Source organism: Danio rerio, chromosome 24 (genome assembly GCF_052040795.2).
Source record: "Danio rerio strain M-AB ecotype USA chromosome 24, GRCz13ab, whole genome shotgun sequence".
In the NCBI taxonomy this organism is placed as follows: domain Eukaryota; kingdom Metazoa; phylum Chordata; class Actinopteri; order Cypriniformes; family Danionidae; genus Danio; species Danio rerio.
The window spans coordinates 26,111,525-26,129,345 of NC_141044.1; the positions used below are offsets into that span (position 1 = coordinate 26,111,525).

The 17,821-nt window shown below is 44.4% G+C and overlaps 1 protein-coding gene across 1 annotated transcript in view; it reads right to left on the bottom strand.

Moving 5' to 3' along the window:
- Positions 1-17,821, bottom strand: part of LOC147838050 (uncharacterized) — a 116,310-nt gene that overhangs the window by 83,007 nt on the left and 15,482 nt on the right. The window lies entirely within an intron of this gene.

A 17,821-nucleotide genomic window follows, 5' to 3' on the forward strand; every position in this document is an offset into this window, starting at 1 on the left:
AAAATCGTTTGACATGAAGATGGATTTTTATTATTATTATTTTATTTTAACCTTTTCTGCGTGTGACAACTGCTAAGGGTTGCTCTTCTTGTTTGGAGAACATCCATTTAAACTGAAACAAATTATTTCAAATGATAAGGTTGTACAACAAACAATCCATATACACAGTAAAAACCTTGTGCTTTACTTGTATCTGAAAATATTCAAATAATATTTTATGTCTGGTCTTTTAAAGTGACTTGTGTATCACAGGAATGTCCACTGTGTTGTGTTCTTCCACATTATTTTTAATTAATTGTTTAATATTGCTGCGGGAAGACTTTTTGACAGTTATTCTTAGTCTTCTGATTGAAAGCATTTTGTTAAATCTAATAAGTTTCTTAAATATTCAGTGGATGAACTGTGAGAAGAATAACTACACCTCATTGTACTCATCATTTTTTTTTTTTTTAACTCTTACGGAATGTTTACTGTTTAACAGAAGCTACTCCCAGAATTCCCACTTAGCATCATGGGATGTTATTTAAAATAATTGTAAAGTTTTTCTGATGATCTAACATGACAGCCTCATGATGCTCTTCATCACTAATGGGATCCAGCATTCCTCAGCATCTTCCTCGAAACTCCCGACAAGCTTAATAAAACATCAATAGCGGCAAGCGCATGGTATGGCGAATCAATCCCAACCATCAGCCGGGACAGCAGCAGCCTGACAGGCGAGATGATGGCACCAAAAACTCCCTGCGCTCCTCCTGTCTGACTGTAGAGACCACGGGACGCTGCGGCCTGACACCAAAACTCATCCTGTGACTTTGATCACACGCAGGAAACCACGCGACGAAACGCTGCATCTGTCTGATGCTGCTGACAGTCGCACTCAGTTCGGAGAGACGCTGATCTCTATAAGTGGAGACTGAGAGCTTCGCTTACTGACGGATGAAGGTGACCCAGTTTGTAACAGGAACTATTAGCATAGCAGCGCTGGGAGAGAACAATGTAACTTTTGATAAACAAGTGGGGAATTGAGGACGGCATCTGAACTTTGTGGCAGTGATTTGTACAGTTAGAGCTTTTGAATATTTCACACCAACACTGGCTATTATATATTATTTTGTTTAATGATAATACTGATAAAAAACTGTAAAACTACTGTAAATAAATCTGGTTGACAGTCAGTTTCTTTATTATATACACTACATGACAAAAGTCTTGTGGCCTATCCAAGTTTTAGAAATAAGAAAGAGCCTAATAACTTGACTTTTAGTTAATCATTTGGTATCAGATGTGGCTTATATGAAAGGCAAAGGTCTCTAGATTACGCTTACGTTTACCAAAATATAATATGACCATGCCCTGATTTTTAATTATTTAATTAGGACAATAAGGTCTGACTTTGCTAAGACAAAAGTCTTTTCACTTAACAGAAATAATGTCACGGTGCAGTGGAAAAACAATTATTATTGTGGTTGACTCCCAAAAGTTTGGACGACTGTATTCATACATCTCTGCAAGTCATTAGGAATAGCAAAGAAAGCATTCTTGCAGGACTCTCAGAGTTAATCAATATTCTTTGGATTCATCTTTAGTGCCTCCTCAATCCATACCCCAGACATGCTCAACAATGTTCATGTCTGGTGACTGGGCTGGTCAATCCTGGAGCAACTTGACCTTCTTTGCTTTCAGGAACTTTGATGTGGAGGCTGAAGCATGACAAGGAGTGCTATCCTGCTGAAGAATTTGCCCTCTCCCGGGGTTTGTAATGTAATGGGCAGCACAAATGTCTTGATACCTCAGACTGCTGATGTTGCCATCCACTCTGCAAATCACTCACACGCCCTCATACTGAATGTAACCCCAAACCAATCCTTTTCCTTCACCAATCTTGATTGCTTTTTGTGAGAATCTTGGGTCCAATAGGTCTTCTGTATTATTTGTGATGATTGAGATGCAGTTTGTCAGATGATTCATCTGAAAAAAAATCTACCTTCTGCCACTTTTCCAAATGATCAAGAACTAGAAGTCAAGTTATTATTTGTTGCGCTTACAACTGGGATTGACGACAAGTCTTTTGTAAGGTAGTGTGTATAGAGAATAACCGTAAATGTACTCGTTTTGTGTGTGTGTTGACATTATTATGATTGTTTTTAGGTTTTTTTTTCCCCATCAGTTAGAGTATGCACATACAATAGAGTTATTTGTTACATCTACATTTGATCATGTTTATTTTAAGAAATAAAATAAGAAAAGCAAACAATTTCAAATGTCTGCAACTAAGAGTTGACAAATCTAACAGAAATAACAAATCTTACATGAAAGTAAATGAAACCTATACAGAAACAGGAGACATATGCTGAAAACAACCCAAATCTAATAAACTAAATTGAAATGTAAAATGGCAATATTAATAAATAATTCCAAATTTAATAAGAACTACCGCATGGGGATTTTCAGGCGGTTCATTTTAATATAGATTTTTGTTTTTTGTCTATATAGTTTTAGTTACTTTTTTATTTTTGTTTAAAGGCTATTAGTAAGATATTTCTCCTTCATTATACAGCACTTTAGAGATATTTGAAAAATTATTCAAATTTCACAGACTGGCTTAACGTTAAGAAGCTTAACATGACATCCTACAGTAAACAACATTTGAAGTGGATCATCAACTTTCATCGAAGTTTCCCTAAAACTATTAAACGACACTCATTCTTGTCCTAGGACAATTCAGAAAAAATGTTTTGAATTTACTTTGAATGTTGACTACTGTATATATGTTTAAGCTTTTTGCAACAAACCAACATTTGTGTAACTCTTTGTTTAGTAAATATGTTGCTCTTAAGTTTTGTATCTTTTCAAATACAGAACTTTTAGAAATGTATAATACAGCTCTGCATCTTATGTTGCATTTCTACTTTTTTTATGAAAAAGTCTGTGCATTCTACATTTCCCCTTTTTGTGTCTTACAGAATGTCCTACAGGTTTGAACAGCGTATTGGGGAGTAAACGATGACAGAATTTTAAATTTTAAATAAACTCTCTCTTTCAACTAAACCAGTTTCAGTTCAAACCGCAGCGATGACTGTTTTGTTTTTAGCACAGAGCGATGACAGCACTGAAATGTAGAAAACAAGACAACAGTCAAGATAAGTTACAGACCATCTGCACTATCGTTAAACAAAGCTGCCAGAGATGTTCAGTGGCAAATTAAAAACCCAGCAGACATTTGGAAGACAAAGAAAAAAAAAATCCTCAAATTGTTCAGACTTATGAGAAACCATGGCTTCAGTTGGCCATATACTCAGTTGATCCAGAACCAGAAAACGTAAATCTGCCCTTCTGCGATGTTTAGGCCTCATCTGTTACAAATTATTCCCATCTGATAGTGTGGAAAGAAGGGGGAATTCATTAGAGATGGAACATTTCTATAATATGTTTCATTACGCAGCGGATGCCCTTCCAGCTGCAAGCCAACACTGGAAAACACCCATACATTCTTGCATTCACACAATTACACTATGGTCAATTTAGCTTATTCAATTCACCTAGAGCATATCTTTGGACTGTGGGGGAAACCAGAGCACCCGGAGGAAACTCACACAAACACAGTGAAGACCATGCTAACTCCACACAGAAATGCCAACTGACACAGCCGGGGCTCGAACTAGCGACCTTCTTGCCGTGAGGCTATCGTGCTACCCGATGCACCACCGTAACGCCCTAAAATAAAATAAAATAATATAAAAAAAGTTCTCATCTGTTACAAATCATCCCATCTTACGCGAAGGAAAGAGGGGGGTGAAATTTAAATGCATTAGAAATGGAACTTTTCTATAATATGGTTTGCAGCGGCCACGCTCAAACTACTAATTCCTCCAATATACTTAATGGAAAAGAAGAGCTATTCATTTCCTCCACAAACACGTCCATTAGGAGCAGAGACTGAGGAATCTGTGTTGATGTGCTGCTTTTTACTGCATGTAAAAGAGAAGCTGAACTGATCGGCAGGCGCTCTGTCTTTTTTTTTTTTTTTTTCATTCTATTCTCTGGGGTAAAATTATCTTTTGAAACCGTGCCAGCCGTCCTTGTTGAAATGGCAGGGGAAAGTGGACATGTTCTTGTCTAAAACCAGCACCAGATAAAGTGATTATGTCTTACATTATGCCACACTGGGATTTCTTCATCATGCAAAGTAGCAGGAAAAGAAAAATGGAGGAATGAAACATAAGCAAGAATTAAAATGTGAGTGAGATAAATGGGACCGGCGCTATCAGGCATCTTGTAGCACTTCATATCATCCATCTGGACTCTGTCGCAAGTCACCAGCCGTTTCAGCAGATGGGCTATTATAATCATATGAAAAGATGCACACAGAAGCAGTATGCCAATTCAGATTAAGAGGGAACTTGCAAAATCTGATTCATGCTTTACGACTAAACTAAACCAAACTAAGGGTGGGACGGTGGCTCAGTGGTTAGAACTGTCGGGTGCTCAGTTGTCTCCCACAGTTTAAAAACATCTGCTATATGTGAATTACATAAACTAAATTGGCCATATGAGTGTGTGAATGAGTGTGTATGGGTGTTTCCTAGTACTGGGTTGTGGCTGGAAAGGTATCTGCTGCATAAAACATTTGCCAGAATAGATGGCAGTTCATTCTGCTGTAGCAACCTCTTATAAATAAGGGATTAAGCCAAAGTAAAATTAATTAATAAATAGGTAATGTATCTAGCATGAACTAATTATGAACCATACTTTTACAGCTTTTATTAATCATAGTTTAACATTTACTAATACATTATTAACATTTCAATTAACAATTTATGCTTGGTAACATTAGTTAATGCACAGTGAGTTACAAACTAATAATACAACAACGGTATTTTCATTAACTAATGTAGCTACCTCTGAAAGAGAAACTAAGCCGAAGGAAAATAAATGAATTAACTAAACTAAACCTTAGTCATTTATTATTATTGTTTTATTATTATTATTATTATTATTATTATTATTATTATTATTATTATTATTATTATTATTATTATTATTATTATTAATGATAATAATAATAATAATAATTGTTAATTTGTATTTATTAAAATAATTTACTAATTGAATTTCAATTTTGTCATCAACATTAATATTTATAAAAATAATAGCAATAATTGTATTTATTTATTGTTATTAACTTGATTACAATTTTCTTTTCATCATTAATATGTATAACAACAATAATAATAATAATAATAATAATAATAATTTATTCGAATATTAATAATTTTATTTATTTATTCATTTATTAATTTTCTTTTCAGCTTAGTCCCTTCATTAATCTGGGGTCGCCAAATCGGAATAAACCATCAACTTATCCAGCAACTTTAGCTAACCAAATTCACCTGTACCACATGTACCAGAGCACCCAAAGGAAACCCACGCCAACACGGGAATTGTATTTATTTAATGTCATTAATTAAAAAAATATTTTCTTATCATATATATATATATATATATATATGAATATATATACATCAGCATTAATACTTATAATAATATTATTAATAATAATAATAATAATAATAATAATAATATTAATAATAATAATAATTATTATTATTATTATTATTGTTATTATTATTATTATTATTATTGTTATTATCATTATTATTATTTTATTCAGTGTTAATAATTTGATTAAATATTAATAATTGTATTTATTTATTGTTATTAATTTAATTACAATTTTGTTATTATTATTATTATTATTATTATTATTATTATTATTATTATTATTATTATTATTATTATTATTATTATTATTACATCTTTACAATTTTATAAGAAACATTGCTATGGAAGATGATCATAAAGTTAATATTTTAGTTAAATAATTATTTTTCTTTAATTACTTCATTTGACTAAAACATTGCAACATGACTGATCACAGCACATCTGCCAATACAAAGCCTTAAAACATTCATACACATGAAAACAAGACCTCCTTTGCTCAAAAAATAAATAAATAAATAAATAAATAAATAAATAAATAAAACATGCCAGAAGTGTTATTCTAATACTATAATAATGAACACAATGGACTGGGCATGACATCAGAGATGGGTGTGTTCTTAGCAACTTCCTTTTATCTCATTGGACGGGGCAGTAGAGCAAAGAAATCTGTTTTAATAAAAGACATAATCTTATTTAAAATAAATAGGAGATCAATTCCCCAATATCGAATTCAGGGATGAAAACTGAAGCAGTAATGGGCCGACCGTGACAAAGGGCTGAGAGATGGAATTGGGAATTGGATGGAGAAGAAGAAAAAAAATAGAGGCATTATTCATAATACGTTCATCTTTCAGTGCAAGCAGACTAGCTTCATCTCTCTCACTCTCTCTCCAGTTCTTCACTCTTATAATGGCCATTCTGCATCCCCATTTTCCAGCTAACAGCACAGATCACATCAGAGCCGTCCATTCATTTGGTGCAGCATGAAGGGTGCGAAAAGCGAGCCCGACCAGGAAGCCTTAACGCGTGCTTTTTGTCAGATTCCTTGACCATCTAAATGAGGGGTGCCGAGTAGTATCGCTTCGACATACGGCTAACAAACCACTTGGCTTTCAGGCCTTTTGATTTTGTTTGAAAGAGGGAGACAATCCTCAGCCAAATTGACAAGACGGTGCGAAGCCAAGAAAACGGCCAACGAACACCATTAGCCAACCAGAGAGCAGCTCAAACTTCTATTGAGTCTTCGGCTTGTCCGGACTGCGGGATTCATTAACAAGAAGCTGTAAATTGAACGGAGAGATGTTATGGCTCTTGCTCAAGTGTGTCTTGTGTGAGAAGGAAGGCAACTTAAAAGAAGCTCAGACAATGAACGGAGCTGAGAGCTGTTTAGGATAAGCCAAGCAGAAAGCGTTTGCTTTGTAAGTGTTGATGGTGTTCAAAGCTTGTGTTGTGCTTTGATCCATCCAGACCGACTCTTACAAGGAGATCTTATGAAGAGCATAATACGGCCGAGATGAATGGGGAAAATGCCAAATGTGAAGTATGCATTTATGATGCAAATGCTGTGACGATGATGACACTCTTAAAAGCAATCAACCAAACATGGCAGTATGTGATCAAAGAAGATCACAAATATTTGGTCATAGTGGTAGTTTGGCTGTATTTTGGTGAGTTTCAAATGAAGCGTTTTTGTTTTTTGGTGTTTTTTGTAGTTGTAGTCAATGGAAGTGCCATGTTATTAGAACGGTTGGAGAATGGCACGACACTGAGCCTCTTATTTTACGCTAAGTGATGAACTGTTGAAGAAGAGCTAAGAAATGGGCATTTATGAAAAAATACTTTCATCTTCGCAAAAACACTTTGGTGGAAACATGACATTAGGCTGGGTTCACACCAGACGCAAAGCACCACGTCACTTTCTCTAGTTCAGTGGTTCCCAAAGAGGGGGTCACTTGGTGATTTCCAAAACTCAAATAATTTTGATTAAACTATTAGAATGACCATATTTCATCCATAACCCACAGAAGACATAAAAAACAACATATAACGTTCGAGGTTACTAAAGTAACCCTTCGTTCCCCGAGGAGGGGAACGGAAGCACTATAAGTGGATTTGATTGTAAAATCCACGCATTGGGAGGTTCGGTTCAGAAGCTACTCGTCTGAAAGAGTATTGAACGGGCCAATTAAGAATCAATTGGCAGCGCAAGCCTGCGCAGGTGAGCGGCATAAGCAATCAACTGAGTATATAAGCTCACCTGGCGCCAGCAGACGCTATCCTTTTTAAGCTGAAGAGACTTTCAACAGCTAAGGGACAGTCATTATGGCGACGGAGTATAGTGCTTCCGTTCCCCTCCTCGGGGAACGAAGGGTTACTTTAGTAACCTCGAACGTTCCCCTTCGGGGGGAACTTCAGCACTATGAGTGGATTTGATTGTAAAATCCACGCATTGGGAGCCCATTGAAAGCGCCATAATGACTGCACCTTACCAACACCCCCTATGAGGAGATAGTCAAGCAAGCGTGACGCACCCATATCATGGGGGGCGCGGTCCTCCAACGTGTCCCTGGCCCTAATTTATCCTACTTCAACAGAAGTTTTACGGATTTATATATATTTTTTGGGAAGTCGTGAGCATCTAGATAATTCTAGGAAAATACGACAGTACGTTGGGAAGCGTGCAATCCCGATAGGGAGGACGTTGCGGAGGCCATCCGTTACCCAAGGGGGGATAGATGGCAGAATTTACATATGGACTAGCCCTAAAAAGGGGGAGTACGCATAGCAAAACAGTGGTTAGCGGGGAGGGAAGACACGGGTCCGCCCAGGGGGGGGACTTAACCGTGGCGGAATAAGCATATGGGATCACCTAGTGGGGATCACGCATAGCAGGCACCTTTACCCAAAACGCGGGCTGACCAGCGGGCAGACCTACAACGTAGTGGGCCAGCAAGTGACTCCTCCGCTGAGTCAGTGCTGGGGGCCACGGAGGAATCTGCAGGGCTCACCTGACGGGGAACTTTACTGACAGATAAAAAGGCGCACGTATCTCCGTGTTAGGGAAAATGGCGCAGCAAGCGTGTTTCAACACCCTACCGAATTGTTTCCTCAATCACCAAGGGTTACCTAATACCCTTGAGGAAACCGGCTCCACTCGCAGATTGTAAAACCTTGCAAATGTGTTGGGTGTCACCCAGCCCGCAGCTCTACAGATGTCTGTTAGAGGGGCGCCGCGTGCGCGCGCTCGAGAGGATGCGAAGCTCCGAGTGGAGTGCGCACGCGCTCTCGGGGGACGCGGCTCATCTCGGCTCTGATAGTGAAAGAAAGGCATCCACAATCTAGTGGGAACTTATTTCGGTACGGCACTTCCCTGCTGCCGACCGCTATAACAGACGAAGAGCTGCTCAGATGATCTAAACTCTGAGTGCGGTCCGGATAATACGCAAAACGCGAACTGGACAATAAAGAAGGGCTGGGTCTGCCTCCTCCGAGGGCAGCGCTTGCAGGCTCACTACCTCGTATTAAAACGGAGTGGTAGGAACCTTGGGCACATATCGCGGGTGGGGTCTCAGGACGTGAGAGAAGCCAGCCCAATTACAGGCACGAGTCACTGACCGAAAAATGCCTCCGGGTCCCCGACCCTCTAATCGATATCAACGCGACCAGCAGAGCTGTCTTCAGGGACAGAAAGATACTGAGTCGAGGATCGAAAGGATCTGACGCGGCTTGTGTAGCGAGGGCGAGATCCTAAGAGAGCATGAGAGGGGGCGGGGTGGATTAATCAACAGATCGATCTGGGCTTCCCCGAATCGCGCCCATATCAGCTGAACAGACTCGGGGTGGAGTCTCCATTCTCCAGGACGCAAGGCTGCCGTGAGAGCGCATCGGCTGCACGGTTGAGCTTGCCTGAATATGAATGGCGTGCAGCGATTTCAGCTGGATTCCTGACCAGCACGTGTTGCCGCTCCAGCACCGGAAAAAAACGGTGGAGAGCGAGGAACACTGCCAACAGCTCCAGGCGATATGCCAATGCAACTGGGTACCTTTCCACAGGTCCGCAGCCGCATACCCGCAACGCACAGCCCCCCAGCCCGTGTTGGAAGCGTCTGCTGAAACGACAACAAGACTGGACGCCTGTTCTAGAGACACCCAGGCCTGTAGGAACGAGGGGTCGCTCCAAGGGCTGAGGGCGCGGCGACACAGCGCAGTAACAGAGACTCGGTGTGCGCGCGCGTGCCATGCGCGTCTGGGGACTCGATCGTGATCAGCCAGTGCTGAAGTGGTCTCATATAGAATAATCCGAGCGGCATGAAGCGGCTGCGGATGCCATATGCCCCAGGAGCCTCTGAAATAGTTTCAGTGGGACCACTGTTTTACTGTCGAGCTCTCTCAGACAGTACAGCATCAGCTGAGCGCGCTCTCCGGAGAGGCGCGCTGCCATGGTGACCGAGTCCAACTCCAGCCCGAGAGAAGAGATCCTCTGCACGGGGGCGAGTTTGCTCTTTTCCCGGTTGACCTGAAACCCCCACAGGTGGAAGTGCCAGAGCACTTTGTCTCTGTGCATAATCAACTGCTCCGAGAGAGGGCAAAAATCAGCCAGTCGTAAAGAAATCGAGTATGCAGATGCCCGCGAGCCGAAGGGGCGCTGAGGCACCCTCCGCGGGCTTGGTGAGGACCCGCGGAGACAGAGAGAGCCCGAAGGGGAGGGCTTTGTATTGCCAAGCTCGACCTTCAAACGCAACCCGCAGAAACTGTCGGTGGCGAGGAAGAGTGGAGACATGGAAATACGCGTCCATCAGGTCTAATGCTGCAGACCAACCCAGAGGACGAACGCACCGGAGGATGCGCTTCTGCGTGAGCATTCTGAACGGCAGCTTGTGCAGGCAGCGGTTCAAAACGCGCAGATCTAGGATTGGCCGTGACCCACCGCTCTTTTTGGGCACGATGAAGTGTGGGCTGTAAAACCCGCTCTCCATCTCGGCTGGAGGGAGCGGCTCGATTGCATCCTTCGCCAGGAGGACAGCAATCTCCTCTCGCAAGACAGGGGCGGACAGGGGGCTGACCCTGGTGAATACACACCCGTGACTTGGGGGGCCGTTTCGCGAACTGAATCGCATAGCCGAGTCTGATTGTGCGTATGAGCCACCGCAAAGAGCTGGCCCGCGCTAACCAGGCAGGCAGAGCTCTCGCTAATGGACTCATCGCTACAATCGCTGACGTACCAGCAGTGGGGCAGCGCGGAGTGGGTGTGCTGATCCGGGAAGCTCGCGGGTCCCACGGAAAAGCTGGAGGTGAGATATTTGCTCTCACTCCAAACCCGAGCTCCGGAGGGGAGGCTCGAGGGGTGGGAGAAAGGAGACCGTCCTCCCAGCGCTCGTGAGCCACTGGCGAAACGCACCGAATCAGCAAGCTAGAAAGCATAGTGTCCCAGACTGGCAGATTTCGGGCTGTCACATCTGGGGAAGTGAAAAGTGCCCTTTCATAATGTTTTCATGGCAGTAAAAAGTGCCGTTGGAAATGGGGCCCCGCCCTCCAGCGGGGAAAGAGCAAGTTCCCTCTTCTCCAGATGGCCTGTCCCAGGGGCGCTTCGCGGTCCGTTGCCGGACTTAGCGGCGTTCTGGGCAGGGGGGCTGCCTGCTTCCGAGGTGCCCGACGCGCTCGCTTCGCCGGAGGCGTGTGTGGGGGCGGAGCAGCTCTCGTAGGCGGGCGCCTTCGGCGAGGAGCAGGTATGAATGGCACGGTGGGCGGAGCGGGCTACGGACCGCCGATAAGACATCACCCACCAACTGCTCTCTCACCGCGTTGAATTCCTGGGTGAATTCACAGACAGTGTCGCCGAACCTGGCTGGGGATATGGGGAAGTCAAGAAAGCGGACTTTGTCGACTTTGCGCATATCAGCCAGGGGTGGCGCTCCTGGACCACTAATGTGGACATCGTCCTCCCCAACGCACACGCAGCGGACTCAGTAATCCGAAGAGCTAAGTCGGCGGCGGTGCGAAGCTCGTAAGCCTGGGTTGGACCCACCCTCGTGCAGCTCGGCCAGCGCCTGCGCTTGGTAGCGCTGGTAGGTGGCTATCGCATGCAAGGCGGAAGCAGCCTGGCCCGCAGCTATGTAAGCTCTAGCTCCGAGGGAGGTAGATAACTTACAGGCTTTGGATGGGAGACGAGGCGGACCCCGCCAAGAAGAGGCGCCGCGCGGATTTACCGCCATCGCGCACTCAACCTGGGGAATCGCCACATACCCCCTGGCTGTTTCACTGTCAAGAGTGGTTAGGGTGGAGGAACACGCAGCACGAGCAGAAAAAAGTGCTTTACAAGACCGCGTGAGCCTACTGTGCACCTCCGGGAAGAAGGGAACGCCCCTCTAGTCGGTCCGGCCGCGGAGCTGGGGGATAAACCATCTCCAACCCACGGCCGAAGCAGCCCGGGAAAGCACGGCTAACATGTCCGTTTCAGGATCCGTAGTGACAGCGCTCACCAGCCCGAAGGGGGCGAGCGGGTCTGGATCATCATCGGACAATGAAAGCCCACCCTCCGATGCCGCGGTGGACATCTGGTCTCCGGTGTCATCGGGCGTAAGGGCTACCATCTGTTAGACGGATCGCTTCCCCCGCCCGAAGCTTGGATGGAGCGCTTAGAGGAGCGGGAGGTCCGCGGGCCCGTGGGCGACGGATTATCTCTCGCTGAAACCCTCAGATCTGCCCGAGTGCCCGCTGCAGAGCAGGGGACAACTGGGGTGGTTCGCCCTTTTGCATCGCAATGACGACATGAACTGCCCGCGAGCAGCGCATTAACATGCTGGACCCCCAGACATGTAACGCAGTGCCCGCGCCCATCATCCGAGGACAGGAAACCACCGCATCCAGAAACGCACAGTCGGAGCGCCGTCCTGATAAGGACGTGCTGCACGACTGTGTTGCTCTTTCTGTGAAGTTTGCAACTTTATACGCACCGCTCTGGAGGACCGGACCCAAAGAACGCCAGGCAAGGGAGAAACCCAGCTCGACCGTCTGCCACTGCGTGTACACACTCTGGACCGGGAGAATGCTCTCGTTCGCTCAGAATCGCTGGTCACAGCAGGAGGAACCCTCATCGACTCGATCAGAAAGTCTCTGAAGCGAAAAGGATAGCGTCTGATGGCGCCAGGTGAGCTTATATACTCAGTTGATTGCTTATGCCGCTCACCTGCGCAGGCTTGCGCTGCCAATTGATTCTTAATTGGCCCGTTCAATACTCTTTCAGACGAGTAGCTTCTGAACCGAACCTCCCAATGCGTGGATTTTACAATCAAATCCACTTATAGTGCTGAAGTTCCCCCCGAAGGGGAACTAAAAATCAGCCTTTCCATTTTTTATCCATTGAATTGCGATCACTGGAGTGTTCAGATTAACCACACATTAATTTTCTGATAACCTTTATAACACTCTAAAACAATAAAAATTTGAGATTTTGAGAGGATCACGTGCTTATGATTGCTTGCAGCCGGCTTGCATTATTTAATTTATGATTCCCCAATCATACAACTCCTAAGCCACTATAAATACCCTAAGTTCCATATGACAGCCATCTTCATTTTGAAGAATCCCCCCTTCCACCCCTACACCTCCTCCTTTCCTAGATGGGTGGCACGGTGGCCCAGTGGTAAGCACTGTTGCCTCACAGCAAGAATGTCACTGGTTCTAGTCCTTACCAGGCCATCCGATGTTTCTGTGCAGAGTTTACACGTTCTCCTCGTGCTCACAAGGGTTTCCTCCGGGTTCTCTCGTTTCCTCCCACGGTCAAAAAACATGCAACTATTTTAATTGACTAATCCAAATCAGCACCATAGACATGCTCCTAGTAAGTAGTCATCTCTTATGAGCAATAACTTTCAGTTCATTAGCTACTGCAGCAGGGGAGTTCTCGAGATCTACCTGAGCTCTAACTCCCCCCTCGCCTTGCAAACAAGAGGGAACCCCGGGCTTGAGGATCTTATGAGCTCAGAGCCCTCTCCCAGGACAGCATGCCAAACAAGCTTTATAATCAATTATCAGCTAAGTGTGAACTCTTAAAATGACTATAAAAACGATACGGTTGTTAGATTGTTGCACTTTTTTGTGTTGTCAAAATGCTCATGTTTATATAGGCCTATTGCTGTGTGTGCAACATTTGTATATTTATAACGTTCGAGGTTACAGAAGTACCCAAGGGGGGATAGATGGCAGAATTTACATATGGACTAGCCCTAAAAAGGGGGAGTACGCATAGCAAAAGAGTGGTTAGCGGGGAGGGAAGACACGGGTCCGCCCAGGGGGGGGGACTTAACCGTGGCGGAATAAGCATATGGGATCGCCTAGTGGGGATCACGCATAGCAGGCACCTTTACCCAAAACGCGGGCTGACCAGCGGGCAGACCTACAACGTAGTGGGCCAGCAAGTGACTCCTCCGCTAAGTCAGTGCTGGGGGCCACGGAGGAATCTGCAGGGCTCACCTGATGGGGAACTTTACTGACAGATAAAAAGGCGCACGTACCTCCGTGTTAGGGAGAATGGCGCAGCAAGCGTGTTTCAACACCATACCGAGTTGTTTCCTCAATCACCAAGGGTTACCTAATACCCTTGAGGAAACCGGCTCCACTCGCAGATTGTAAAACCTTGCAAATGTGTTGGGTGTCGCCCAGCCCGCAGCTCTACAGATGTCTGTTAGAGAGGCGCCGCGTGTACGCGCCCAAGAAGATGCAACACTCCGAGTGGAGTGTGCACGCACTCCCGGGGGACACGGCTGACCTCGACTCGAATAAGCGAGTGAAATGGCATCCACAATCCAGTGGGATAATCTTTGTTTCGATACGGCACTTCCCTGCTGCCGACCGCCATAACAGACAAAGAGCTGCTCAGATGATCTAAAATTCTGAGTACGGTCCACATAAATGCGCAGAGCGCGAACTGGACAAAGTAAAGAAAGGGCTGGGTCTGCCTCCTCCGGGGGCAGCGCTTGCAGGTTCACTACCTGATCTCTAAAGGGGGTGGTAGGAACCTTGGGCACATAACCCGGGCGGGGTCTCAGGATGACGTGAAAGTAATCTGGCCCGAATTCCAGGCACGAGTCACTGACCGAAAATGCCTCCAGGTCCCCGACCCTCTTGATGGAGGCCAACGCAACCAGCAGAGCTGTCTTCAGGGACAGAAATCTTAGAGATACTGATTCGAGTGGCTCAAAGGGATCGGATCGCAAACTCATGAGAACGAGGGCGAGATCCCAAGAGGGCATGAGAGGGGGGCGATATGGATTAATTCGCCTAGCGCCTCTGAGGAATCGGATGATGAGGTTATGCCTTTCCACAGTGCTGCCAGTCACCAAGTTATGATGAGCGGAGATGCCAGCCACGTAAACCTTGAGTGTGGAGAGTGACAGCCTGCTCTCCAGCTTCTCTTGGAGGAAAGAAAGCAGAACGCTGATATGGCAATTTCAGGGGTCTTCTCTGCAAGAGACACACCATTCAGTAAATAGACTCCACTTCGGGGCGTAGGTGCGCCTCGTGAAGGGGGCTCTAGCCTGAGTGATGGTATTAACCACCGCAGTCGGTAGGTTACCCAAGTCTACCTCGCGTCTAAGGACCACACGTGGAGATTCAAAAGATCGGGGCGAGGGCACCAGATGATGCCCTGTCCCTCAGAGAGTAGGTTCTCTCTCAAAAGGGATCTGCCAGGGGAGGGCCATCGCGAGGAGGGAGAGCTCCGACATCCAGGTCCGGTTGGGCCAGAGGGGCGCAACTAGCTAGACCTGCTCCTCGTCCTCCCTGACCTTGCACAATAACTACGCAAGCGCGCTCACTGGGGAAAACACATTTGCGCATGACCCGAAGCCAGCTGTGGGCTAATGCATCCATGCTGAGAGAGCCCTCGGTCAGGGAAAAAAACAACTGGCAATGACCGTTTTCGGGGCAAGCAAACAGATCAATCTGGGCTTCCTTGAATCGCACCCATATCAGCTGAACAGACTCGGGTGGAGTCAGCTGAACAGACTCGGGTGGAGACTCGGGTGGAGTCGGGTGGAGTCTGCACGGTTGAGCTTGCCTAGAATGTGAAATGCGCGCGGCAATTTCAGCCGCGTATGACTCAAGAGGAGCAGACAGCGGGCCAGCTGAGACATGCAGCGAGAGTGAATACCCCCATGCGTTTGATATACGCCACCATCGCCGTACTGTCTGTCCTGACCAGCACATGCTGCTGCTCAAAAAAGGGAAAAAAAAGGAAAAAAACAGTGGAGAGCGAGGAACACTGCCAACAGCTGTAGTCGATTGATATGCCAATGCAACTGTAATGTTCCTTTCCACAGGCCCGCAGCTGCATGCCTACAACACACAGCCCCCCAGCCTGTGCTAAAAGAATCTGTTGAAATAACATGACAGGAAGCCTGTCCTAGAGGCACTCCAACCTGTAGGAACGAGGGGTCGTTCCAAAGGCTGAGGGTGCCGCAACACAGCGCAGTACCAGTGACTCGGTGTGTACCTGCGTGCCATGCCTGTCTGGCGACTCGATCATGAAGCCAGTGACAGCGGCTGCAAATGCCATATGCCCCAGGAGCCTCTGAAATAATTTCAATGGGACCACTATTTTGTTGTCGAATTCTCTCAGACAGTTCAGCATTAGCAGAGCGCACTCTCCGGTGAGAGGCGCGCTCTCATGGTGACCGAGTCCAGCTCCAGCCCGGAAGTACGCATCCTTCAGGTCTATCACTGCAAACCAATCCTGAGGACGAACACACTGGAGGATGCGTTTCTGCTTTAGCATTCTGAACTGCAGCTTGTGCAGACAGTGGTTCAAAGCATGCAGATCTATGTTTGGCCGTGACCCACCGCTCTTTTTGGGCACAATGAAGTAGGGGCTGTAAAACCCCCTCTCCATCTCGGCTGGAGAGACCAGCTCGATTGCATCCTTTACCAATGCTTTTGTACCATGCACTTTAGACTTTGTGCCTAGGTCATTTAAATAAAGTCCTTAGTTTTCTTTTTTTATCAAAAAGGAGCTTTAACTACATTTTAGTGTCATCTTTTTTGTCAACAATTTTGCATGATGATGTAGTCACAATTATCATTTAACAGCCTTTCATCTTATCATCGTGTCATAATCATGGAAAAAAGCTTATCAAAGGACCTTTTTCTCCACAGACTTTGTTAACATTGTCCTTTACAAGCACACAGTTCTGATGAGGAAACTTAAAATGTCTGTAACAAAACTTAAAGTGAGAAAAATTATTAAATAGTTCACTCAAAAATGTTTATTTATTTACTCCTCTTTTTGACTTTTACCCAAAAGGGTCTTTGATAGAAAAACACACAAAATTAAGTGTGCACATCAAAACTGCCTAAAAAATACCACAAAAATACTCGTGCCACCGGGCCGCACACCATTAGGCAATAACCCCTCAATGAGCATTACCTCAGACATCACCATAAAAAGCCATTGTTCGCCATTCAGAAGTGATATGAAATATGGGCCGAGTTTTATGAAGCTCATTTGCAATAAGGTCTTGTCGATTTGCTTGGAGGGCAAACGTGTTTAATATGAGCGGTAATAGTAACCAGGGGAGGGCTGAGCTGAATGAGGGAATGGGGAGAAAAAAGGGGAAACGGGGAGATGAGAATAATAACAAAACTTAAATGAGCAAGTTAATTTGACAGCGTTGGGGGAAAAAGGCCAAGACTTTGTTTACAAGGTAGCTGAACAATATAATGTAAATATTCACATGGATATTAACAATGATTTTAAATATAGTGATTTACAATAGATTATAAAATTATGCTCGCAATGAACAAAAATAATCACTTGTGGCCAGAACTAATAAGAAAGCATTAAACTTAGAGGCTAGCCCTTTTATTAGTTGCATTTAATTTTTTACTATTCATTTAAATTTTAAAGATTCAAATTTACTTTAGTCTTCTGCCAGTCTGCCTGAATCAGTTATTTAAATATGCATGATTTCTTTAAGTGAATAGTTCACCCAAATATGAAAGATGTGTCCATTACTCATGCTTTACGTTTCACAAATCTGTTTTTTTTATTCTGTTAAATAAAAAAGAAGATATTTTGAAAATTGTTAAAATAGTTACAAATTGACAATCCCTAGTTGGAAAATTGTGAATAGTTCATCTAAATTTGAAAGATGTGTCATTTACTCACGTTTTACTTTTTACAAACTTGTTTATGTTTTTTTTTTTTTTTGTATTCTGTTGAATAAAAAAATAAGATATTTTGAAGAATGTAAAAAAAAAATGTTACTAATTGACATCCCTAGTGGGAAAAACAAATACTATGGAGGTCAATGCTTGCCAGTTT